The sequence below is a fragment of the Primulina eburnea genome, chromosome 5 (assembly GCF_022965805.1).
Source record: "Primulina eburnea isolate SZY01 chromosome 5, ASM2296580v1, whole genome shotgun sequence".
Taxonomy (NCBI): Eukaryota; Viridiplantae; Streptophyta; class Magnoliopsida; order Lamiales; family Gesneriaceae; genus Primulina; species Primulina eburnea.
The window spans coordinates 16,612,747-16,640,486 of NC_133105.1; the positions used below are offsets into that span (position 1 = coordinate 16,612,747).

Here is a 27,740-nt window from a genome sequence, read left to right on the forward strand (position 1 = left end):
CGCCTACGATCCTCACCGTACTCATGACAGCGCCTCGCGCCACCTCTCGGGCGCCCAACCTGGCGTCTAGGGGGCATACTGTTCCATACATAACCCGTACGTAACTAACATGCATAATTCCATAATTTATTTTAACTGAACACTGAAATACTGAAAATCTGGAAGCATGCTGACAAAATAATTCATGCTTTAAATAAAATGCTGAACAAAATGCTGAACTGTAAAACTTACAGACCGAAGACGTGGCTTCGTGAGTTTCTCGGAGTCAGTAGTAGTGTAACCCTTTACAAGAACATAGGCTCTGATACCAACTGTAAAGTCCCAAAAATCCTTACTTTGAAAATTTGCGGAAAATTTAAAATTTTCTTTTTAAAAGAACTTAAACGGTCTCATTCATAAAATCACAGGTGAATCAAGTTCAATGTTTCAAATTATTGCAGCGGAATAAAAATAAAGTTGCCAAAAATAACTACTTAAAATTTGTCCAACGACTGATAAAAATTATTAGCGGAAAAATAACAACTGCTGCACTGAGGTCCTCGGGTGCCACTATTGCCGACCCAAGCTGGCTCACTGGTCCCCGTCCTCGGCCCTGGCCTCATCAATACCTACAACAATCAAGTCTAGTGAGCCTAAAGACTCAGCATGCATATATCGCAGGTAACGAGTAAAATCTGAAGTAAAATATGCATGGGATAAAATATCATGTCATGAGACGTGCTGAAAGTAATCTGTACTGATGCCGAAAATAATCTGTACTCATGCTGAAAATAATCTGTACTGATGCTGAAAATAATCTGTACTGAGCAATTATAATACGTGCATAACTGAACTGATAATCATAGTAAAAACGTTTGCTCCTTGGAGCCCTGTACTGAAATAACTGGTAAAATTTTCTGTTGAGATTATGTTTTACGCCTGTGGCCATTGCACTAAGCTGAACTGATCGGTAACTGACTACCGGGGAGCCTGAAACTGAGCTGGCGGTCACTGAAGACCCGATGGTACCATCCTGAACTGATAGGTCACTGGCGACCTGATGGTACCAACCTGAACTGAGCGGTCACTGGCGACCGTATAAATAATGCTCCCACATAGTGAATGAACCACAAGCCATATCGCATAAATCTCAAAAATAATCATTTTCTGTTTTCATGCACGTAAAATAATTAACTGGCGTTAATGAAAATATCCTGTAATTTTACCAACTGGAGTGGGTTGGATCGTCCCCCAGGCTCGCTGCAACCTAAAGGTGCCATGAAAATATGCAATAGCTTAAACTTGACCAACTATGCAATTTACGTTCAAAAGATGCGGTTATGACGTCTAATGACTTCGTATTTAATCGTGACTCCAAACCAACCCGAACCAACACTGAACCGACATATAGTCATGATTAAAATACGCTGAAAGTAATGAAATAATGCTCCCAAAATTATGATGGTCGAAATCTAGGTGGAATGGAGGCCAAAACAAGAAACGCTCTTTCGAGAGTCAATTTGGCACATCGCACCGTAAATTCTCGTACGACTTCAAAAATGATCCGAATGACAAACGGCCAAAAACATGACCTTCCTAACTTAAAGGAGCACTGTCCAGTCCAAGGCCATAGGCTAAAAGCCGACCGAGAACTCGAACAAGCCTCTGAACCGACACAGCAACTTGCTGTAAAATTTTCCAGCAGCTGCGCAACTTGGCACATCGCACCGTAAATTCTCGTACGACTTCAAAAATGATTCGAATGACAAACGGCAAAAAACATGACCTTCCTAACTTAAAGGGACACTGTCCAGTCCAAGGCCATAAGCTAAAAGCCGACCAAGAACTCGAACGAGCCTCTGAACCGACACAGCAACTTGCTGTCCAAAAATACAGCAGCTGCGCACTTGTTTTCCTTGTGTCGTTTTCGAGTCCGCCGGCCATTGGGGCTTACACCACTGACCAGAGACCCTTACCAACATCCCAAGGAATGATTTGAACCATGGCTAAGGGCACAAGACCAGCCACAATTCGCACCAATCCAGCAAACATCAGAAAAGATTCACCCGAGAGCACAAATTCTGCGCGTCGGACATTGTTCTTGTTTTGCTGTCACGGATCGTTCCATTGGCCATTTGATTGACCATGGCACAATCTAGACATATAGGGGCATGGTATGAACCGTGGCTAAGGGCCATAGGCCAACCAAGATCCATACCAAACCACCAAACTCGAAATACATATGCTGTCCAAAAACTGAAGGGCCGAGAGGGGAGGGGCTGTTGTGATGTTTTAATTAAAAACCGAGGAGTCATGGACCAAGCCACCAAAATGGAGACTTAGTCATGTTTTAGACATGCTAGGGGAGTGATCCAACCATGGCTAAGAGCCCTTAGAGCAGCCAAGATCAGATCCAACCCTCAAGACAAGAAACTGAAATTTTTCGAACACCATTTCCTGCACCTATGGGGAACTTGCTGTCATTTCGGTTTCCAGCAAGGGTGGGGGCTAAATGAATGGACCAACATGGTCCTAATACATCCTATTACATGTCTAGGAACAGCCTTGAGAGCCTGGAGTCGAATCATAACCTGAAATCCACAACACAAAGCAAACCATGAAGCTGCCCAAGAAAAACCGAAAAATCTGCATGCATTTTCTTTTGACAAATTTGATATGTGTTCGGTTTTTGCATGATGAAATCTGATCATGTACTGAAAAATACTTGATAATATGACTTGATTGAGGTTTAGAAAAAGTATATACATGCCTTGGATTCGTTTCGAAAGAAAACGAAAAGATGAGACGATCCGGCGCGGAGGAGATGGAGCGATTTCTTTTCTTGCTACCTTGCTGGATTTTTCTCCCTTGCTCTAGCTATGAGGGTCACGAAATTTCCCCTCTCAAACTCTCTGAATTTCAGTGGGGAGGGGTGTGATGGAGTGGTTATGGAGGTGGGGAGAAAAATGGTTGGAAAGGTGAGAGGCAAGATCCACAAATATAGGATCTCAACTCAAGACTAAGTCCCACACTCCTTAAAATTTGCACATGCTTGTCAAATCTCCTTGGGAATGCCTTGACCGATGTATTGTATGGTATCCAAGGCTAGGATCATGCTTAATAACTAACTAATTAAGGTTTGGTTAATAATTGAAAAGATTAGCATGCTAAAAATTTACATGGAATGGCCAAATGTGGGTTGGCAAAAATAATTGTCTAGGTACTAAGGGGTGGCCGAAATTTCACTTCTAAAAAATGGATGGGGAGTGTTGTTTATCTAGTCAACTAATAATCCTTAAAGGCCTTACTAATCCTTTAATTAATTTAGTGAGCTAACCTTTTAATTATGCAACTTAAATGGGCTTATTTCTTAATCACCTCAAGCAACTTAAATTAAATCCTCACACCTCCCTTATTAACTTAAATGAACTTACTTGCTAGTTAAATTAACTCCCGGAAATAATTCTCGAATCTTAAATCCTATCTCAAAACTCCAACTCCAGTCCGGCCTCACTGAAATAACTGAAATGCTAAAAATCAACTACTGAGATGAAATAATAAAATAGTTAACTTCAAAGAAGTGCATTTAAAATAATCATGCAATGGAGTCAATTAAATTTAAAAATCTAGAATTATGCATGGTTTAAACGTAGACTGATTTACGGGTTCTACAATTTTGGTTCCACTTATGAAATCCTTAAACATCCTGTCCAAAATTCCTTTAATATTTTTAGAACCCAATATGCCCCAACAGCAGAAGAAAAACGATTCCATCCTCTTGCCCTTTTTTGCATGAAATTCTATCTTTCCTGGGTCCTTTCTTGGACTGTTGAATATTCAGACGAAAAAATTCTACAAATTAAAAGAAGATTTAAAGTCAAATGGTGGGACAAATTCAAAATCCCTCCAAGCCTTACAGCTACCAATGTCCAAGCTTGGATCACGAATGATAAAAATACCAGAGTCCCAACTCAAAAACCGCTTTACAAGATTCCGCCACGACAACGGACAGAATTCCTTGCACAAAAATCCCAAATGACGGCAATGCTTGCAGCTGCCAAAACTCCTGAAGAAATGCAAGCTATACTTATGAAATTCTCACCAGGACCTTCAAAAAAGTCAGAATCCTCTGATGAATCACTTAACCTGGAAGAAGACGACCTCCTTGGACTAGACGACCAAGGACCAATATTTGGAAACAGTGGTGTATAAATATTTGTTTTAGTTTGTACGGTATTGTATTTGTATTTGTATTTGTTGATATGTATATTTTCATGTGTTAAAAAAAAAAATCCAAAAATACCCCTAAAGAAGTCTATAAAAAGGGGACTCAGTCTCGGTATTGAGACACCGAAACATTTTACTACTCTCTACCCATATCTCTCTTCTCTCTCTCTCTCTCTCTCTATCACTCACTTCCAGATCAAAATTCCTTGAACCCATTTTCCAGAAATACCGAAACCCTTTCCCAGATCCAAATCCCTTTAAACATGACCCAAAAATCCGAAACCCTTTTGATTTGTATCTTTCATTTATGTAAAGATTTGATTCCAATGGTTAGTAATAAAATTTTGTTTTTAATTCTGGTGTTCTTATATATATTTATATATATCTGTATAAATACATTCATGGCTGGTTAAACCGCCTACTTCTTTAAGATTCGTGGAGTTCTTTGCAAAAGTAAGCTCTGTATATAGACCCCTTAAAGGTTTATATACATCAGAAACTGGAGGAACCACAGCCTTAAAGAATTTTATTATTTTCCGCAAATTATTTTCTGCATATATTCGTGGATTTCCTCTAATAGGGAACCATCGTTGTTTTAAGCTATTATTTTCTGCTTATATTCGTGGATTTCCTTTGATAGGGAACCATCGTTTTTATTTTCTGAATTACTTCCTTTATTACTTTCTGAATTATTTTTTTGGTGTATCATTCTCTGCCTATGGTATCAGAGCCACGGGGGGTGTGTGTTTATTGAAAATAAAATCTGTAAAAAAATTTTAAGTCTAGAAATTTAAGATCTCTTGAGTGTTTTTGCCTAAGATAGTCTGGGTAGTAAGTACTTTAAGGCCGTTAACCCTAAGAATTGCTTAGGATTGTAGAGAGAAATTTTATTTCAAGAATAAAATTTTTAATTATGGATTCAATTTTCTCTAGATCTACCTCTCTAAACTCTGCTGGTACATCTTTTTATGATAATAATAAAATAATAAATGCCGAAGAAATAATTATAGAAGATTTTTATAAATCTATTGATAACTGGGAAATTCCTAGAATAAATAAAGATCAGATTTACAAATACTCCAGATTCCAAATATTTAGATCTGATTTCACAATTAAAACAGAAGAAAGAGATATACAACTTACAAAGCCTTTTGAAACAATCAATTTATTATCTCAAAATTCCTTACAAAAACACAAAGATAAAAATTATAAATATATTCATATAGGTTTAGTTCAAGTAGGAATAAAACCCTTAACTAAGGAAGGATTAAATACTTCCATCCTTACTATTTTAAGAGATGTCAGATTCACAAATTTCGAAGATTCATTATTAAGTTCTGTTGAATCCAGCCTGTGTACTGGACCAATTTCTTTTGATTGTTATCCTAACTTCTCAGTATCTCTAAACGATAAAAACATTTTAAAATCCTTAGTTTTACAAATAAAAACTCATAATTATAATACGCTTAAAGGATAAATTCCGGTTGCTGTCATTTTTAGAATCCATTACAAGGCTATGAATTCTGCCTTTGCTACAAAAGTAAAATATCATAGTAAGAAAAGAGAAACCCTTTTATTACAAACAGATTTAGGAAAATCCAATACTGTAATTCCAAAACCAATTCAATGGAAAGATATAACACTACCTGAAGAGTGGATCTTAGAAGGTGCCATTAATCCAGAACCTATAGGACACATAGAAACAAACACTCAATTAAAAGAAATAACTCAATATGCAGATGGAAAAGTTAAACTCTCATTTAATCGAAAATCTGGTAGTAGCAATAGATATGATGAATCTTCTATTACAGATACCATAGATCTAGGAAGAATATCACAAATCCCTTCGGTCATAAATATTTCTCCCTATAAAACACAACCTAGATATTCTACTTCAGATTTACCTAATTCAGTTTTAAGAAATGTAGATTATGCTTCTGAAATTCCTTGACCAATCTATACGAAAATAAAAGAAGAAAGCTCTCAAAAACAATTTCATAATTCAGAATCATATCAAGAACCAACTAGTCCAACATTTTCTGCAATTACAGAAAACATTACAAATGAATTAAATGTTATAGAAAAAGAATTTAAAATAAATAAAAAAATATTACATGATGATTTTTATGCCAAACATAATATGGAAAAAAGAATATGGTTTTTCCAACACTTTATAAATTCTAGAAAAGTTATTCAAGAAGAATTTTATGAATTTATAAAAATAAATAAAATACATATTTTATTTTTCGACTGGTTTGAAATATATGCTTCTCAAAATTCATTAAAATATCCCTTTTCTAAAAGTATAAATCTCGTTACAATAAGAAATAAAACACAAGAAACACAAACAATAACTGATACTAGGACAATCCAATCTAATCATCCTCTTTCACAAGGAATTAAAATAAATATACAAAATCAACAAATAGAAGCTATTCCAATAAAAAAATCCAGGAGAAAATGATAAGGTTAACATAAAAAATATTATAACACAAAATAATTTCACAAATGTTAATTTAAATACTATAGGAAAACAATTATACAAATTAGAAAAATATTTACAAAAACAACCGATAATAAACCCTGAAACATTGACACTAAACTTAAAAATCCCGCTTTTAAACCTTACCAAATATCTAAACCTAGTGTAAAAAATATTCAAGATAATAAGTCTGAATTTATAAAAAACATTCAAGATCAATTGAGTAGAATAATGGCAACAACCAGCGGTTCTAATGAAACAATGAATCAAACTGTTCCAGATTCACCTTCATCAGTCCCTAGAATAAATACTTTAAGTCAAGATTTTGATATTAATGAAACTGTCGAACAATTCCAAAATTCTACAAAAATCAATAAAATAAGTTGGGATCAATCCCTACAAATTATTCCTGCCCCTGATTTAGGAGTAGTTAAACCATTGACCCAACCAAATTTTAAGGCATCTTCAGTCTATAATTGGAATATAGATGGAATGACAGAATACATGTAATGCCCGAATTTTGATATAATATGGCAGTAGTTGTGATGGTTCTTGGCTTTACGATATGGTATGAATGGTAATGAATGTTATAGAATTGAATAGATAATGGATGGGTGGAATCAAAGGTTGAAGTTGAGCTAAATAGGTAATGGACGTGCAGAAACGGTATGAAAAATGTGACAGTAGTTGTGGTTTTTAGCATAATGTTTTGTATATTGATCCAATTGATGTGAGGCCTTTTTCATTAGAAATATAAGACATAAGGCTATAACTTTTAAGTTTTGAGTTTTGTTCAAATCATTCGGGAAGACGAGTCAAAAGCGCCCCGAAGTGTGTCGTGCGTATCGTCGTTCCTAAAATGACAAATGTTGGGAGAATGGGCATAAAGTTTTACTCAGAGCTCCAAATGATCTGAAATTTTGGGAGAAGAAAGCCAAGACATAGGGCTACAACTTTGTAGTTTACCACTTTTCCTAATTCCGAAGGTAAGAGGCGTTTCTGAAACAATCTTTGAGGTGGCTGTTGGCGCCCGAGCGGTAATCTTTGACCGCTCGAGCGCGCCCCGTTCTGAATTTTTGATTTTTGGGCAGTGAGTTCGGCGCTAGGGCGGTAATATGTGACCGCTCGAGCGCCCAGCAAGTTGAAAAACGTGTTTTGGTGTTTGGGAAGGCATAAAATCGAATGGGATCATTGTTTTACTCATTTTCCTTCTCCTTCTCTTCTCTCTATCGGTTTAGAGCTAGAGTTCTTCATTTTTCCTTTCATCTTCTAATTATTCTTAAATCTATTGGAGATTTGTTCAAGAAAATATGAAATAAGTATAGATTTGTGATCCTCTCTTCAAAATCTTCAAGATGTGGTAAGTATTTCTCATTTCTATTCAAGTTTGGATATGGGTTGAAGTTAGAATTGATATTTGAGTTGATATTTGAGATATTGAGATGTTGGAGATGTGGTGATTGTGTTGGTTTGAAAAGAAATGGAATTGAAGCCAAGAAAAGAGTAAAAGAGTTAATTCTTTAGTACGTATGCCATGTGTTTGATATAATGGTTCAATGAATATTTTTATGGTATATTATGGTTAAGAAATTACGGATCTTGATTTGAAGATGTGTTGAATGAATTATGAATGTTGTACAAAAAGTGATATGTGTTGATAAGTAATCCGAGTTCTTGATTTATGTATTGAAGATTTGATTGAAGTATTGACTTGGGTTGGCTCAAGATTATTACTCTAAGTTGGTTGATAGCGAATCAAGTAGACTGCGAGGGTTCAAGACTTCTCAACAATATATTTTGATCTTTTGTTGGTAATATTCGAAAGGTATGTTACGGTCGGTAACATACGAGGTAAAAGTATCATTTTTTAATTGAAAATTCTATGGCTCGATGAATTACTTGTGATTTGATGATGATTTTGGCCTTGAGATGAGTTTATTTTGATATCGAGATGATGTTATTGAAATGCATCATTGCATTGCATATTGAGCCACTTTTTGATTCAGATTTGATATGGCGGAGGTCGCCTTGATTTACTGATTTGTTGGACGTATGGGGCTATAGTTGAGTTGGCATAGTGTATGCGGAGGTCGCTGCTATGGCCTGAACACTCTCTATAGGTGCACCATAGTCCTGGGATTGTAGAACACAACAATCCACCCCGAGCGGATGAGTCGGTGGATGTTGCTGGGTGATTCTATTCCCTTGGGTACCCTATGACCAGATGATTCACTTGATCTTGAGATTTATTGATAGCCCACAGCTTTTGATCATGCATTGCATTATATTGCATCTCTATGAATTGTATATGAGATATTTGAAATTTTAATTCTCATATGTTATTGATTGTATCATACTGGGTTTATACTCAACGGCATGTCGGCTACCTCTTGTTTTTATGTGCTTGACGGTAGGTGAGGCGAGGCTTGGGATGCCAGAGTCCAGCTCCAGGCGAGGAGACACTAGTTAGAGTGGGATTCTCGGGTCTTAAGAGCTATGTGATGATGTTTGGATTTCTTTGGTTCACTACTTTATTTTGGCATGTTGAAAATTTTATTTCAAACATTTGAGACATTTAAATTATTCTGACGATGTTTATGTCAGTTTGTGAACAAGAAATTATGTATTTTATTAAATCGTTTGGTTTGATACATTTAAAATTATTAGTATTAGATATCGGACCCGGGGCCCCACATTAGGTGGTATCAGAGCGTAAGATATTTGGGAACAGGGTAGATCGAGTCAGTTCGAATTGCTTGATCATGAGATATATTTGCTATTATTATTATTGTGCCATAATGTGAAATACATGATTTAAATTGAGATATTATATTGTTGAGTTTTATTCGAGATTTTGAGATTGTTGAGTCTCAAGAGCCAGAGATGATTGATACAAGATTGAGATGATTATGATATTGTGATTTTATATGTGTTTGATCTATTTTATATCAGACATGGCTACTCGAGGTAGAGGTCGTGGTAGACCTAGACAGGACATACCAGTGGCACAAGATCAGGGCAGTGCTACTCATACTCAGATGGATATAACTCCGACTCCAATGGAGATACTATTAGCCAGATTTCAGTCTTTGCACCCACCGATGATGAAGGGTACAGAGAATGCATTAGAGTGTGAGAACTGGTTGGAGAATATGGATCAATTATTTGAATCTCTTGAGTATCCAGATGATCGTAGAATCAAGTTAGTTGTTCATCAGTTATTAGATGTTGCTAAGAGTTGGTGGATCATGACAAAGAAAGCTTTAGAGGGTCGAGGTACGATTGTTACCTGGGATATTTTTAAATCTGAATTTTATCAGCGTTTCTTTCCTATTTCTTACAGGAAAGATAGGGGAGCCGAGTTTGCAAATTTAAAGCAGGGAAATCTGAATATTGAGGACGATGTTGCTAAGTTCTCGAATTTACTGAGATTTGCTCCTCATGTAGCATCCGATGAAGAAGCTAAGACCGATCATTTCATAAATGGTCTTAATCCTGATATATTTACCCTGGTTAATACTGGAAGGCCTAACACTTTTGCTGAGGCTCTTGATCGAGCCAAGGGAGCTGAAACTGGAATCATTAGGCCGAGAGGTTCTCAATATTCACAAAGACCCCAACAGCCACCGTTTCGACAGCAGTTCAGACAGGGTAATACTGGTGGTAACAGTGGCAACATAAGAGAGCAGTTCAAGGCTAGAGGCAAACAATTTAAGAGGCATGGAAGTAATTTTTCGAGTTCTAGTGGATCGAGACAGTCTGGTTCAGTTCAGAGCACTGGTTATTCAGGCCCGACTTGTGGTCAGTGCGGTGGTAGACATTATACCGATCAGTGTAGAGGAATCTCGGGACTTGTGTAACCAGGTGGGACACTATGCTCGAGTGTGTCCTAACCGTGACAGTGATATGTCTCAGAGTGGGGGATCATCGAGATTTAAATTGAGATATTATATTGTTGAGTTTTATTCGAGATTTTGAGATTGTTGAGTCTCAAGAGCCAGAGATGATTGATACAAGATTGAGATGATTATGATATTGTGATTTTATATGTGTTTGATCTATTTTATATCAGACATGGCTACTCGAGGTAGAGGTCGTGGTAGACCTAGACAGGACATACCAGTGGCACAAGATCAGGGCAGTGCTACTCATACTCAGATGGATATAACTCCGACTCCAATGGAGATACTATTAGCCAGATTTCAGTCTTTGCACCCACCGATGATGAAGGGTACAGAGAATGCATTAGAGTGTGAGAACTGGTTGGAGAATATGGATCAATTATTTGAATCTCTTGAGTATCCAGATGATCGTAGAATCAAGTTAGTTGTTCATCAGTTATTAGATGTTGCTAAGAGTTGGTGGATCATGACAAAGAAAGCTTTAGAGGGTCGAGGTACGATTGTTACCTGGGATATTTTTAAATCTGAATTTTATCAGCGTTTCTTTCCTATTTCTTACAGGAAAGATAGGGGAGCCGAGTTTGCAAATTTAAAGCAGGGAAATCTGAATATTGAGGACGATGTTGCTAAGTTCTCGAATTTACTGAGATTTGCTCCTCATGTAGCATCCGATGAAGAAGCTAAGACCGATCATTTCATAAATGGTCTTAATCCTGATATATTTACCCTGGTTAATACTGGAAGGCCTAACACTTTTGCTGAGGCTCTTGATCGAGCCAAGGGAGCTGAAACTGGAATCATTAGGCAGAGAGGTTCTCAATATTCACAAAGACCCCAACAGCCACCGTTTCGACAGCAGTTCAGACAGGGTAATACTGGTGGTAACAGTGGCAACATAAGAGAGCAGTTCAAGGCTAGAGGCAAACAATTTAAGAGGCATGGAAGTAATTTTTCGAGTTCTAGTGGATCGAGACAGTCTGGTTCAGTTCAGAGCACTGGTTATTCAGGCCCGACTTGTGGTCAGTGCGGTGGTAGACATTATACCGATCAGTGTAGAGGAATCTCGGGACTTGTGTAACCAGGTGGGACACTATGCTCGAGTGTGTCCTAACCGTGACAGTGATATGTCTCAGAGTGGGGGATCATCGAGACAAACACCTCACCAGAATCGTCAGACCCCTACAGTTCATTCTTATCAACAATCAAACCGGTCAGATCAGAACAAACAGAGTGGTGGCTACAGGGCAGGACACCCACCTAGACAACAGGCTCAAGTTTTTGCACTCACTGAGGATGAGGCACATAATGCTCCAGATCATGTCATTGCAGGTAATTGTTTTCTCTCAGGTTATCCTGCTTATGTTTTGATGGATACTGGTGCATCACATACTTTCATATCTGAGCACTTTGTCACATTGCAGTCGTTGCATTCTATACCATTATCATCTACCTTATCTATTTCTACTCCACTGGGCAAAGTGATGAGGTCAGCTGAAATGATAAATGGTTGTGAATTTTGTTATGAGGATAATGTTATTGAGTTTGACTGTATTGTATTGGAGATGTCTGATGTTGACTGCATAGTTGGTATTGACATGTTGACAAGATACAAGGCTACTGTAGATTGTTTTCAGAAGGTTGTTAAGTTTAGACCTGATATGACAGATCACTGGACATTCTATGGTAAAGGTTCTCGAGCTAAGATTCCTTTGATATCTGTTTTGTCCATGACTCGTCTGCTGCAGAAAGGAGCCGAATGTTTCTTGGTTTATGTGGGGCCCCGAATCCGATATCTAATATTAATAATTTTAAATGTATCAAACCAAACGATTTAGTAAATGCATAATTTCTGGTTCACAATCCACATAAACAATGTCTAAAAAATTGAAAGGTCACAAATGTTTGAAATATAATTTTCAACATGTCAAACCAAAGTAGTGAACCAGAATAATCCAAACATAAAAAAAATAGCTCCTAAGACCCGAGAATCCCACTCTAACTCGTATCTCCTCGCCTGGAACTGGACTCTGGCATCCCAAGCCTCGCCTCACCTACCGTCAAGCACAAGAAAACAAGAGGTAGCCGACATGCCGGTGAGTATAAACCCAGTATGATACAATCAATAACATATGAGAATTAAAATTTCACATAGTTCATATAAATTCATAAAGATGCAATATAATGCAATGCATGATCAGAAGCTGTGGGCTATCAATAAATCTCAAGATCAAGTGAATCATCTGGTCATAGGGTACCCAATGGAATAGAATCACCCAGCAACATCCACCGACTCATCCGCTCGGGGTGGATTGCTGTGTTCTACAATCCCAGGACTATGGTGCGCCTACAGAGAGTGTTCAGGCCATAGCAGCGACCTCCGCATACACTATGCCAACTCAACTATAGCCCCATACGTCCAACAAATCAGTATATCAAGGCGACCTCCTCCATATCAAATCTGAATCAAAAAGTGGCTCAATATGCAATGCAATGATGCATTTCAATCTCATCAAGTCAATATCATGATAAGCTCATCTCAAAAGATCAATCATCAACAAATCACAAATAATTCATCAAGCCATCGAATTTTCAATTTAAAATAAAAATGATACTTTTACCTCGTATGTTACCGACCGTAACATACCTTTCAAATATTACCAAAGGAAGATCGAAATGTGTAGGTGACAAGTCTCGAACCTTTGAATTCTACTATAACTCAAGAACTCGGATCATTTATCAAAATAGAGCAATTTCTGAACAAAATTCATAATCAATTCAATATGGCTTCAAATCAATATCCATAAATTTCTTAATCATAATATGCCATAAAAACATTCATTGGATCATTTCATCAAACACATGGCATGTGTGCTAAAGAGTTAGCTCCTCTTCAATTCCATTTTAATTTCAAACCAACACAATCACAACATCTCCAACATCTCAATATCTCAAATATCAACTCAAATATCAATTCTAATTTCATCCCATTTCCAAACATGAATAAAAAAATATAACATACTTACAACATCTTGAAGATATTGGAGAGAGGATCACAAATCTAACATCATTTCATAATTTCCTTGAACAAATCTCCCATAGATTGAAGAAAAAATTAGAAGAGGGAAGGAAGGAGAGAACCCTAGCTTCTAACCCAATGGAGAGAAAAGAATGAGAAGGAAAATGAGTAGAAAGAGGATCCCATTCGATTTTATGCCTTCCCAAACACCAGAACACGTTTTTGTACAAGTGCTGGGCGCCATGGCGCGTGATTTGGCGCTGGGGCGCGCACCATACTGCACAAACAACAAAATTCCAGCAATGGGCGCGCTACAGCACGGGTTCTGGTGCAGGGGCGCGTGGTATTCTGTCCAAAACACATTTTTAACTTCAGAATTTGCGAAAGTGGTAAACTACAAAGTTGTAGCCCTATGTCTTGGCTTTCGTCTCCCAAAATTTAAGATCATTTGGAGTTCTGAATAAAAAGTTATGTCCATTCTCCCAACATGTGTCATTTTAGGAACGACGATACGCACGACACACTTCGGGGCGATTTTGGCTCGTCTTCCCTAATGATTTGAACAAAACTCAAAACTTGAAAGTTATAGCCTTAGGTCTTATCTTTCTAATGGAAGTGGCCTCACATCAATTGGATCAATATACAAAACATGATTCTAAAAACCACAACTTGTGCCATATTTTTCATACCGTTTCTGCACTTCCATTACCTATTTAGCTCAAATTCCACCTTTGATTCTACACATCCATTATCTATTCCATTCTAAAACATCATTATCATTTATACCATAACGTAAAGACAAGAACCATCACAACTACTGTCATATTATATCAAAATTCGGGCATTACAATTCCTCCCCTCTAAAAATAGATTTCGTCCTTGAAATCAATCATCTCTTTCAAGTCTAACATGTAATAATCAATACTGAAATTAAAACCGAGAATAGAAGCGTACTTCATTTGAATAACTCTGGATATTTTTGTCTCATTTTATATTCTAATTCCCAAGTTGCCTCCTCGACACCATGTTTGTTCCACTGTACTTTAATCAACGGTATCAATTTATTTCTGAGTTGTTTATCTTTTCTATCTAGAATCTGAATCGGTCTCTCAATGTAGCTCAAATTCTGATCTAACTCAATTTCATCGGGTGGAAGTACATGAGAAGGATCTGGATGATATTTCCTCAACATGGACACATGAAAAACATCATGAACACCTGATAACGCAGGAGGAAGAGCTAATCTATAAGCCAAATCACCAACACGTTCCAAAATCTCATAGGGACCTATGAATCTCGGTGATAATTTACCCTTCTTTCCAAATCTAACTGTACCACGAAAAGGAGATATTTTGAGAAAAACTCTGTCACCTTTCTCAAAAATCAATGGCCGTCTCCTGATGTTCGCATACTTAGCCTGCCTATCCTGAGCAGCTCTCATACGACTCTGAATCAATTTCACCTTCTCTGTTATATCTCTTATCATATCAGGTCCTACAATTGGTGCTTCAGATAAATCATCCCAATACAAAGGAGATCGACACTTCCTGCCATATAATGCTTCAAATGGTGACATTCCAATGCTCACTTGATAACTGTTGTTAAAAGAAAACTCGACAAGTGGTAACAAATCCTGCCAACCAATACCAAAATCCATCACTACAACTCTCAGCATATCCTCTAATGTCTGAATAGTACGTTCTGACTGTCCGTCTGTCTGAGGATGATATGCTGTACTCAAATGCAAACGAGTACCAAGGGCATCTTGTAAACTCTGCCAAAAATGAGAAGAAAATCTGAGATCACGATCTGATACAATTGACTTAGGAACACCATGCAATCTCAAAACTTCTCTGATGTACAATCTGGCCATCTAATCATGTCTATATGTCATCTGATAAGGAATGAAACATGAAGACTTAGTTAATCTGTCAACTATAACCCAAATTGCATCGCAACCCCTCGACGACCTCGGCAATTTCGTGACAAAGTCCATGGTGATATGATCCCACTTCCATTCTGGAACTTTAAGGCTATGCAAAAGACCTCCTGGTCGCTTTCTTTCTGCTTTTACTTGTTGACAATTCAAACAACGAGATACAAATTCTGCTATGTCAGATTTCATTCTTTTCCACCAAAATTGTTTCTTCAAATCATTGTACATCTTTTTACTTCCAGGGTGTACACTGAACTTACTGCAATGAGCATCACGCAAAATCTGTATCCTCAACTCTGAAATATTAGGAACTACAACACGATCATTCACAAACAAAATACCCTCATTATTGACCTGAAATTCTGATCGATGTCCTGATTTAACGAGTTCAACTGATTTCTGAATGCTTTGATCTAACCATTGGGCCTCTTTAATTTTTACAAACAACTCTGGCTCTGCCTGAATCATAAATACTCTTACAGGTTGAGTATCTACCACAAAATCCAAACCAGAAAGACAACATTTTTCTACTAAATCAGATACACTTCTAGTGATCAAGGACATATTACATACTTTTCTGCTCAAATCATCGGCTGCTGCATTAGACTTTCCTGGATAATATTTTATTTCGCAATCATAGTCTTTCAACAAGTCTAACCAACGTCTCTGTCTCATGTTCAGCTCCGCTTGTGAAAAGAGATATTTCAAACTCTTATGATCAGTGAATATCTCAAATTTCTCCCCATACAAGTAGTGACGCCAAATCTTTAAGGCAAAAACCACTGCTGCTAATTCCAAGTCATGCACTGGATATCTAGACTCATGTGGCTTCAACTGTCGTGAAGCATAGGCAACAACACGGCCATGCTGCATTAAAACACAACCCAATCCCTGATGTGAAGCATCAGTGTGCACTGTAAATCCTCCTACACCTGATGGAATAGTCAGAACTGGAGCAGTAGTTAATCTCTTCTTAAGTTCAACAAAACTAGCCTCACAAGCTTGCGACCAAATAAATGGTGCATTCTTTTGTGTCGGCTGGGTAATTGGCCTCGCAATCTGTGAGAATCCTTCAATAAATCTGCGATAATAGCCTGCCAAACCCATAAAACTACGTACCTCAGGAACTGATGTCGGTCTAGACCAATTGATGACTGCCTCAACTTTACTCGGATCAACTGATATACCTGCACTTGAAATCACATGTCCAAGGAAAACCACTCTATCCAACCAAAACTCGCATTTCGATAATTTAGCATACAACTTTTCAGTTCTCAAAATCTGCAGTACAACTCTCAAGTGTTCGACATGCTCAATTTCAGATTTTGAATAAATAAGAATATCATCAATGAAGATCACAACAAACTGATCTATATACCGTTGAAACACACGGTTCATCAATCCATAAATACCGCAGGTGCATTGGTCAACCCAAAAGGCATAACCAAAAATTCAAAATGCCCATACCTGGTACGAAAAGCAGTCTTAGGCACATCTGCCTCTCTAACTCTTAACTGATGATATCCGGATCTTAAATCAATCTTAGAATATACTGAAGAACCCTGCAACTGGTCAAAGAGATCATCAATCCTTGGCAAAGGATACTTATTCTTTTCTGTGGCTTTATTCAACTGTCTATAATCGACACAAAGCCTCATAGACCCATCTTTCTTCTTCACGAATAAAACCGGAGCACCCCAAGGTGAAACACTTGGTCTTATATATCCTTTAGCCAATAGATCCTCAAGTTGTTCCTTTATTTCCTTCAGTTCAATTGGCGCCATCCTATAAGGAGCTCTAGAAATAGGCTGTGTACCTATCATCAACTCAATGTTGAAATCAATCTCTCGGTTTGGAGGAAATCCTGGAATCTCATCTGGAAATACATCTGAAAATTCACTAACAATTGGAATATCTGCCAATTTAGGTACTGACCTTGAAATATCAATCGCGTAAACTGTAATGCCCGAATTTTGATATAATATGACAGTAGTTGTGATGGTTCTTGTGTTTACGTTATGGTATGAATGATAATGATGTTATAGAATGGAATAGATAATGGATGGGTAGAATCAAATGTGGAATTTGAGCTAAATAGGTAATGGAAGTGCAAAAACGGTATGAAAAATATGGCACAAGTTGTGGTTTTTAGAATGATGTTTTGTATATTGAACCAATTGATGTGAGGCCACTTCCATTAGAAAGATAAGACCTAAGGCTATAACTTTCAAGTTTTGAGTTTTGTTCAAATCATTAGGGAAGACGAGCCAAAAGCGCCCCGAAGTGTGTCGTGCGTATCGTCGTTCCTAAAATGACACATGTTGGGAGAATGGGCATAACTTTTTATTCCGAGCTCCAAATGATCTGAAAGTTTGGGAGAAGAAAGCCAAGACATAGGGCTACAACTTTGTAGTTTACCACTATCGCAAATTCTGAAGTTAAAAATGTGTTTTGGACAGGACACCGCGCGCCCCTGCGCCAGAACCCATGCTGTAGCGCGCCCATTGCTGGAATTTTGTTGTTTGTGCAGTATGGTGCGCGCCCCAGCGCCAAATCACGCGCCATGGCGCCAAGCACTTGTACAAAAACGTGTTTTGGTTTTTGGGAAGGCATAAAATCGAATGGGATCCTCTTTCTACTCATTTTCCTTCTCATTCTTTTCTCTCCATTGGGTTAGAAGCTAGGGTTCTCTCCTTCCTTCCCTCTTCTAATTTTTTCTTCAATCTATGGGAGATTTGTTCAAGGAAATTATGAAATGAAGTTAGATTTGTGATCCTCTCTCCAATATCTTCAAGATGTTGTAAGTATGTTATATTTTTTTATTCAAGTTTGGAAATGGGATGAAGTTAGAATTGATATTTGAGTTGATATTTGAGATATTGAGATGTTGGAGATGTTGTGATTGTGTTGGTTTGAAATTAAAATGGAATTGAAGAGGAGCTAACTCTTTAGCACACATGCCATGTGTTTGATGAAATGATCCAATGAATGTTTTTATGGCATATTATGATTAAGAAATTTATGGATATTGATTTGAAGCCATATTGAATTGATTATGAATTTTGTACAGAAATTGCTCTATTTTGATAAATGATCCGAGTTCTTGAGTTATAGTAGAATTCAAAGGTTCAAGACTTGTCACCTACACATTTCGATCTTCCTTTGGTAATATTTGAAAGGTATGTTACGGTCGGTAACATACGAGGTAAAAGTATCATTTTTATTTTAAATTGAAAATTCGATGGCTTGATGAATTATTTGTGATTTGTTGATGATTGATCTTTTGAGATGAGCTTATCATGATATTGACTTGATGAGATTGAAATGCATCATTGCATTGCATATTAAGCCACTTTTTGATTCAGATTTGATATGGCGGAGGTCGCCTTGATATACTGATTTGTTGGACGTATGGGGCTATAGTTGAGTTGGCATAGTGTATGCGGAGGTCGCTGCTATGGCCTGAACACTCTCTGTAGGCGCACCATAGTCCTGGGATTGTAGAACACAGCACTCTACCCCGAGCGGTTGAGTCGGTGGATTTTGCTGGATGATTCTATTCCCTTGGGTACCCTATGACCAGATGATTCACTTGATCTTGAGATTTATTGATAGCCCACAGCTTCTGATCATGCATTGCATTATATTGCATCTTTATGAATTTATATGAACTATGTGAAATTTTAATTCTCATATGTTATTGATTGTATCATACTGGGTTTATACTCACCGACATGTCGGCTACCTCTTGTTTTCATGTGCTTGACGGTAGGTAAGGCGAGGCTTGGGATGCCAGAGTCCAGTTCCAGGCGAGGAGATACGAGTTAGAGTGGGATTCTCGGATCTTAGGAGCTATTTTTTTGATGTTTGGATTATTCTGGTTCACTACTTTGGTTTGACATGTTGAAAATTATATTTCAAACATTTGTGACCTTTAAATTATTTTGACGTTGTTTATGTGGATTGTGAACCAGAAATTATGCATTTACTAAATCGTTTGGTTTGATACATTTAAAATTATTAATATTAGATATCGGACTCGGGGCCCCACATTAGGTGGTATCAGAGCGTAAGATATTTGGGAACAGGGTAGATCGAGTCAGTTCGAATTGCTTGATCATGTGATATATTTGTTAGCATTATCATTGTGCCATAATGTGAAATACATGATTATAATTGAGATATTATATTGTTGAGTTTTATTCAAGATTTTTGAGATTGTCGAGTCTCAAGAGCCAGAGATGATTGATACAAGATTGAGATGATTATGATATTGTGATTTTATATGTGTTTGATCTATTTTATATCAGACATGGCTACTCGAGGTAGAGGTCGTGGTAGACCTAGACAGGACATACCAGTGGCACAAGATCAGGGTAGTACTACTCATACTCTGATGGATATAACTCCGACTCCGATGGAGATACTGTTAGCCAGATTTCAGTCTTTGCACCCACCGATGTTGAAGGGTATCGAGAATTCATTAGAGTGTGAGAACTTGTTGGAGAATATGGATCAATTATTTGAATCTCTTGAGTATCCAGATGATCGTAGAATCAAATTAGTTGTTCATCAGTTATTGGATGTTGCTAAGAGTTGGTGGATTATGACCAAGAAAGCTTTAGAGGGTCGAGGTATGATTGTTACCTGGGATATTTTTAAATCTGAATTTTATCAGCGTTTCTTTCCTACTTCTTACAGGAAAGATAGGGGAGCCGAGTTTGCAAATTTAAAGCAGGGAAATCTGAATATTGAGGACTATGTTGCTAAGTTCTCGAATTTACTGAGATTTGCTCCTCATGTAGCATCCGATGAAGAAGCTAAGGCCAATCATTTCATAAATGGTCTTAATCCTGATATATTTACCCTGGTTAATACTGGAAGGCCTAACACTTTTGCTGAGGCTCTTGATCGAGCCAAGGGAGCTGAAACTGGAATCATTAGGCAGAGAGGTTCTCAATATTCACAAAGACCCCAACAGCCACCGTTTCAACAACAGTTCAGACAAGGTAATACTGGTGGTAACAGTGGCAACATAAGAGAGCAGTTCAAGGCTAGAGGCAAACAATTTAAGAGGCATGGAAGTAATTTTTCGAGTTCTAGTGGATCGAGACAGTCTGGTTCAGTTCAGAGCACTGGTTATTCAGGCCCGACTTGTGGTCAGTGCGGTGGTAGACATTATACCAATCAGTGTAGAGGAATCTCGGGAACTTGCCACTTGTGTAACCAGGTGGGACACTATGCTCGAGTGTGTCCTAACCGTGGCAGTGATATGTCTCAGAGTGGGGGATCATCGAGACAAACACCTCACCAGAATCGTCAGACCCCTACAGTTCATTCTTATCAACAATCAAACCGGTCAGATCAGAACAAACAGAGTGGTGGCTACAGGGCAGGACATCCACCTAGACAACAGGCTCAAGTTTTTGCACTCACTGAGGATGAGGCACATAATGCTCCAGATCATGTCATTGCAGGTAATTGTTTTCTCTCAGGTTATCCTGCTTATGTTTTGATGGATACTGGTGCATCACATACTTTCATATCTGAGCACTTTGTCACATTGCATTCGTTGCATTCTATACCATTATCATCTACCTTATCTATTTCTACAAATGATAAGTGGTTGTGAATTTCGCTATGAGAATAATGTCATTGAGCTTGATTGTATTATATTGGAGATGTCTGATTTTGACTGCATACTTGGTATTGACATGTTGACAAGATACAAGGCTACTGTAGATTGTTTTCAGAAGGTTGTTAAGTTTAAGCCTTATATGACAGATCACTGGACATTTTATGGTAAGGGTTCTCGAGCTAAGATTCCTTTGATATCTGTTTTGTCCATGACTCATCTGTCACAGAAAGGAGCAGAATGTTTCTTGGTTTACGCAATTGATATTTCAAGGTCAGTACCTAAATTGGCAGATATTCCAATTGTTAGTGAATTTTCAGATGTATTTCCAGATGAGATTCTAGGATTTCCTCCAGACCGAGAGATTGATTTCAACATTGAGTTGATGATAGGTACACAGCCTATTTCTAGAGCTCCTTATAGGATGGCGCCAATTGAACTGAAGGAACTGAAGGAACTAAAGGAACAACTTGAGGATCTATTGGCTAAAGGATATATAAGACCAAGTGTTTCACCTTGGGGTGCTCCGGTTTTATTCGTGAAGAAGAAAGATGGGTCTATGAGGCTTTGTGTCGATTATAGACAGTTGAATAAAGCCACAGAAAAGAATAAGTATCCTTTGCCAAGGATTGATGATCTCTTTGACCAGTTGCAGGGTTCTTCAGTATATTCTAAGATTGATTTAAGATCCGGATATCATCAGTTAAGAGTTAGAGAGGCAGATGTGCCTAAGACTGCTTTTCGTACCAGGTATGGGCATTTTGAATTTTTGGTTATGCCTTTTGGGTTGACCAATGCACCTGCGGTATTTATGGATTGATGAACCGTGTGTTTCAACGGTATATAGATCAGTTTGTTGTGATGGTTCTTGGCTTTACGATATGGTATGAATGGTAATGAATGTTATAGAATTGAATAGATAATGGATGGGTGGAATCAAAGGTTGAAGTTGAGCTAAATAGGTAATGGACGTGCAGAAACGGTATGAAAAATGTGACAGTAGTTGTGGTTTTTAGCATAATGTTTTGTATATTGATCCAATTGATGTGAGGCCTTTTTCAGTAGAAATATAAGACATAAGGCTATAACTTTTAAGTTTTGAGTTTTGTTCAAATCATTAGGGAAGACGAGTCAAAAGCGCCCCGAAGTGTGTCGTGCGTATCGTCGTTCCTAAAATGATACATGTTGGGAGAATGGGCATAACGTTTTACTCAGAGCTCCAAATGATCTGAAATTTTGGGAGAAGAAAGCCAAGACATAGGGCGACAACTTTGTAGTTTACCACTTTTCCTAATTCCGAAGGGAAGAGGCGTTTCTGAAGCAATCTTTGAGGTGGCTGTACGCAGAGTGGCGCCCGAGCGGTAATCTTTGACCGCCCGAGCGCGCCCCGTTCTGAATTTTTGATTTTTGGGCAGTGAGTTCGGCGCTAGGGCGGTAATATGTGACCGCTCGAGCACCCAGCAAGTTGAAAAACGTGTTTGGTGTTTGGGAAGGCATAAAATCGAATGGGATCATTGTTTTACTCATTTTCCTTCTCCTTCTCTTCTCTCTATCGGTTTAGAGCTAGGGTTCTTCATTTTTCCTTTCATCTTCTAATTATTCTTAAATCTATTGGAGATTTGTTCAAGAAAAATATGAAATAAGTATAGATTTGTGATCCTCTCTTCAAAATCTTCAAGATGTGGTAAGTATTTCTCATTTCTATTCAAGTTTGGATATGGGTTGAAGTTAGAATTGATATTTGAGTTGATATTTGAGATATTGAGATGTTGGAGATGTGGTGATTGTGTTGGTTTGAAAAGAAATGGAATTGAAGCCAAGAAAAGAGTAAAAGAGTTAATTCTTTAGTACGTATGCCATGTGTTTGATATAATGGTTCAATGAATTTTTTTATGGTATATTATGGTTAAGAAATTACGGATCTTGATTTGAAGATGTATTGAATGAATTATGAATGTTGTACAAAAAGAGATATGTGTTGATAAGTAATCCGAGTTCTTGATTTATGTATTGAAGATTTGATTGAAGTATTGACTTGGGTTGGCTCAAGATTATTACTCTAAGTTGGTTGATAGCGAATCAAGTAGACTGCGAGGGTTCAAGACTTCTCAACAATATATTTTGATCTTTTGTTGGTAATATTCGAAAGGTATGTTACGGTCGGTAACATACGAGGTAAAAGTATCATTTTTTTTAATTGAAAATTCTATGGCTCGATGAATTACTTGTGATTTGATGATGATTTTGGCCTTGAGATGAGTTTATTTTGATATCGAGATGATGTTATTGAAATGCATCATTGCATTGCATATTGAGCCACTTTTTGATTCAGATTTGATATGGCGGAGGTCGCCTTGATTTACTGATTTGTTGGACGTATGGGGCTATAGTTGAGTTGGCATAGTGTATGCGGAGGTCGCTGCTATGGCCTGAACACTCTCTATAGGTGCACCATAGTCCTGGGATTGTAGAACACAGCAATCCACCCCGAGCGGATGAGTCGGTGGATGTTGCTGGGTGATTCTATTCCTTTGGGTACCCTATGACCAGATTATTCACTTGATCTTGAGATTTATTGATAGCCCACAGCTTTTGATCATGCATTGCATTATATTGCATCTCTATGAATTGTATATGAGATATTTTAAATTTTAATTCTCATATGTTATTGATTGTATCATACTGGGTTTATACTCACCGGCATGTCGGCTACCTCTTGTTTTTATGTGCTTGACGGTAGGTGAGGCGAGGCTTGGGATTCCAGAGTCCAGCTCCAGGCGAGGAGATACGAGTTAGAGTGGGATTCTCGGGTCTTAGGAGCTATGTGATGATGTTTGGATTTCTTTGGTTCACTACTTTATTTTGGCATGTTGAAAATTTTATTTCAAACATTTGAGACATTTAAATTATTCTGACGATTTTATGTCAGTTTGTGAACAAGAAATTATGTATTTTATTAAATCGTTTGGTTTGATACATTTAAAATTATTAGTATTAGATATCGGACCCGGGGCCCCACAATACAACATTCTGAATTTATTACAACAAATGACTATGGCTGCAAATGCTTATAAAACCCAAATCGGAACTCAAGATAAAACTATTGCTGAGCTCCTCATTGCTGGATTCTCTGGCCAAATAAAAGGTTGGTGGGATTACTATCTCACAAACCAACAACAAGAAGAAATTTTAAACTCTATAAAAACAGATGAGGAAGGAATACCAATTCTAGATGAAAATGGTAATCCGCAACAAGATGTTGTTGCAACTTTAATATTAACAATTTCTTTACATTTTATTGGAGATCCTTCACATCTAAAAGATAAAAATGCAGAACTCCTATCAAATCTAAAATGTAAAAAATTAAGTAATTTTCAATGGTATAAAAATACTTTTTTAACTAGAATAATGCTTAGAGAAGATTCTAATTAACCATTTTGGAAAGAAAAATTCCTTGCAGGCTTACCAACTCTTCTAGGAGATAAGGTAAGAATTAAAATTAGAGAAAACAGTGGTAAACAAATTATACCCTATAATGAATATTATAACGGCCCGAAAATCCTTGCTTTGAAAATTTGCGGAAAAATTAAAAATTTTCTTTTTAAAATAATTAAGATGCCTCATTCACGAAATAAACTGATAAATACAGTCTAATGTTCAAAAATTGCAGCGGAAGAAAATATTTGTTTGCCAAATAATAATTTAAAATAATCCAACAGCCGATAAAAAGTTTGAGCATAAAAATGGCAACTGTTGAAACTGAGGTCCTCGGGTGCCACTACTGCCGACCCAAGCTAGCTCACTGGTCCCCGCCCTCGGTCCCGACATCATCAGTACCTACAACAATCAAGTCTAGTGAGTCTAATGACTCAACATGCATATATCGTAAATAACGAGTAAATAACATAGTAAAATTTGCATGGGATAAAATATCATGTCATGAGGCACAATCGTGAAAATAATTTATCATGAGCAATTATAATACGTGCATAGCTGAACTGAAAAACTCATGGTAAAAATGTTTGCTCCTTGGAGCCTTGTACTGAAATAACTTGTAATAAATTTTTTGGTGAGATTATGGTCTATGCAAGTGGTCCCTGAACTGAACTAAACTGAGCTGACCGATACTGGGGACCGGACCGATACTGGGGATCGGATTTACGTCTGATCAGACTACTGCCACAGTACTGGGTGAAACAACTGAACTAACCGGTAACTGGTGACCGGATCGATACTGGGGACCGGATTTAATACTGATAGTAAAGTGACCACAAGCAATATCGCATAAATCTCAAAATGAATATTTTTTGCACATAATATAATTAGATAACATCATTAAATATGAACAATTTCGATCTTCTTGGATTAAAACCATGTACTTGCGATATTTAAAAATACCTATATGACTTGATTGAAGAGTGAAAGAAGATATAAACATGTCTTGGTTTGTTTTGACAGAAAACAAACGAAATAACGACGCGGCGCGGCGGAGACGGAGTGCTCTTCTCTTCCTCACTTAATTCCTTTAAATTAAGCATGCACCATAATTGTTATAATAGCGTAAAAATCGTGAACGTGATGCATGAACATTTAAAAATATCATGTTTTTGTGCTCAGGGCGCTGCTAGGACTAAAATCTCACCCCGGGTGCAAAATGACCATTTTGCCCCTGGAAACCCAAAAATTATCATTTCAATCCTGGACCTCTAAAATTTACCCGAAGCTTACCAATCTCCTTAAAATATCTCAAAACATTATTAAAAACATTCCTAGACGTAAACCCGAGCCCAAAAACCAACTTAATCTATTCGTTTTAAAACTTGGACCGGGGTCCCGGTTTTTACCCGAACCGAACCAAAAATTTACTAAAACTTTTCCCAACTTTTTACCATATTTTACAACCACTAGAATGCTCCTAAAACACTGTCATTGATCCTCTAAGTTCACGGCTGAAGCCTCCAGTACCCAATAAAACTCACGGTCCTCTCACATATAACCACCTCGTGCACACCTTCCCCAAAATTCGCTCCAACCGCTAATCCACGATGCACCAGCCCTGAACCCACCTAACATAGACCTAGACCAGACCTTTATGTATCCTCCTTAACCACCCAACCGACTCCATGCAGCATAGGCAAGCCACATCACGACAACCATCAAACTCCCACTACCCGAGCTTCGTTCTCCTCTCCTCGTGCTGCTGCTACAACCAACGTCTCCAGTAGTGATCGGGCCACCCTGGGCCGTGACTCAGACCCACCAGGGTCTGGTCCGAGCCCCAGTTAGGTCCCCACACCGCCAGCACCACCTCTACCCCGATCCCCTACTCGCACAAATCACCACAACCGACTAGCCTTCGCAAATCCCACGATCTTGCCTACGCTTTCCATTCCAGCAACTAATTTACATAGTACACCACCTGTACAGCCACTTAACATCAATATACAGTCGCACCTTGCACACATACAGGAAAGAAAACGTGAGAACAGCGCCTACAATGTCAAAACTCATGTAAAAGCCGAAGCTTTGCAAGTTCCGGTGTGGATCGAAGTTTAAATGCATAAATACATGTACATCAGTAGTATAACGTGAATGATGGAGGAAAAGTGTGACGTCCCGAAATTTGAGATCCACATGAACAACGTGCGTGCAAGTTATTAAATTCCTTTTGTATTTTATTAAATGGTTTTAATGCATGCTTAATTCACTGATTTGTGTTTTAATTCATTATTTATTTATTTTCATAATTTTAAATTAACTATGCTTATGCGATACACGTTAAAATGTTTTCTTGAGTTTCATGATTCAGGCGAATATTCGATGCGGGATCGCGAGGAAAAGACCGGTGACGATTTTGGCGATTTTAACGTGGTATTTTATTTTTAAGTTGAGGTTGGGGTATTTTAACTAACTTATTAAGCTGTTAGTATTTTAAAGCCAAATTTATCTATCTAGTGATTTAAAAGTTTGAACTTTTAAAGTTAGCATTTTGTGTGTGTTATTTTAATTAAGGGATTTAATTAAGGGTGTGTAGTGAATTACTATTTTATTGACTTGTTAAGGGAGTTAGAATTTTAAATAGCTTGATTAATTATTTAATTAAGCAAATTGTTCCCCTAATTACTCACTCACACACGTTACACACACTTACACATTTTTACACACACCAAAACACACACATTCTGATTTTATATTTTTTAAAAGAGAAAATCCTAGGGTTCTAAGAACCAAGAGCAGCCTCCCCACTCTCTGAAAAGTCCCAGCAACTTTCATGAATTTTATTACAAGATTTTAGCGCCACGTTCGTCCCGGATCGACCTCACGCCATCTCCGCTTCGGTATCATCGTTACGATATTTTAAATATCAAAAGGCACGTATATTCTGTTCTTTCTGCATCGATCTTGTCATAGTATGCGTTGGGTTATTTTTATGCGTGAAAACTCATGTGTGACGTTCGTCGTCTGAGCGGAAAATGGTTTGAATGCGTTTGAAATATTTTTAGATCTGAAATCTCGTAACTTACTGTTCTGTTGAAAACTGCGATTTTTCTGTCGGGATTTTG

At 37.6% G+C, this 27,740-nt stretch overlaps 1 long non-coding RNA gene across 1 annotated transcript; it reads right to left on the minus strand.

Annotated features, from left to right (window-relative positions):
* Positions 1 to 408: 408 nt before the first annotated feature.
* Positions 409 to 26,052, minus strand: LOC140831783 (uncharacterized). The gene is made up of 2 exons (XR_012117937.1): positions 25,614 to 26,052; positions 409 to 608 (listed from the first exon to the last, which is right to left on the minus strand). It is a non-coding gene; the product is annotated as an uncharacterized lncRNA (long non-coding RNA).
* Positions 26,053 to 27,740: the final 1,688 nt, after the last annotated feature.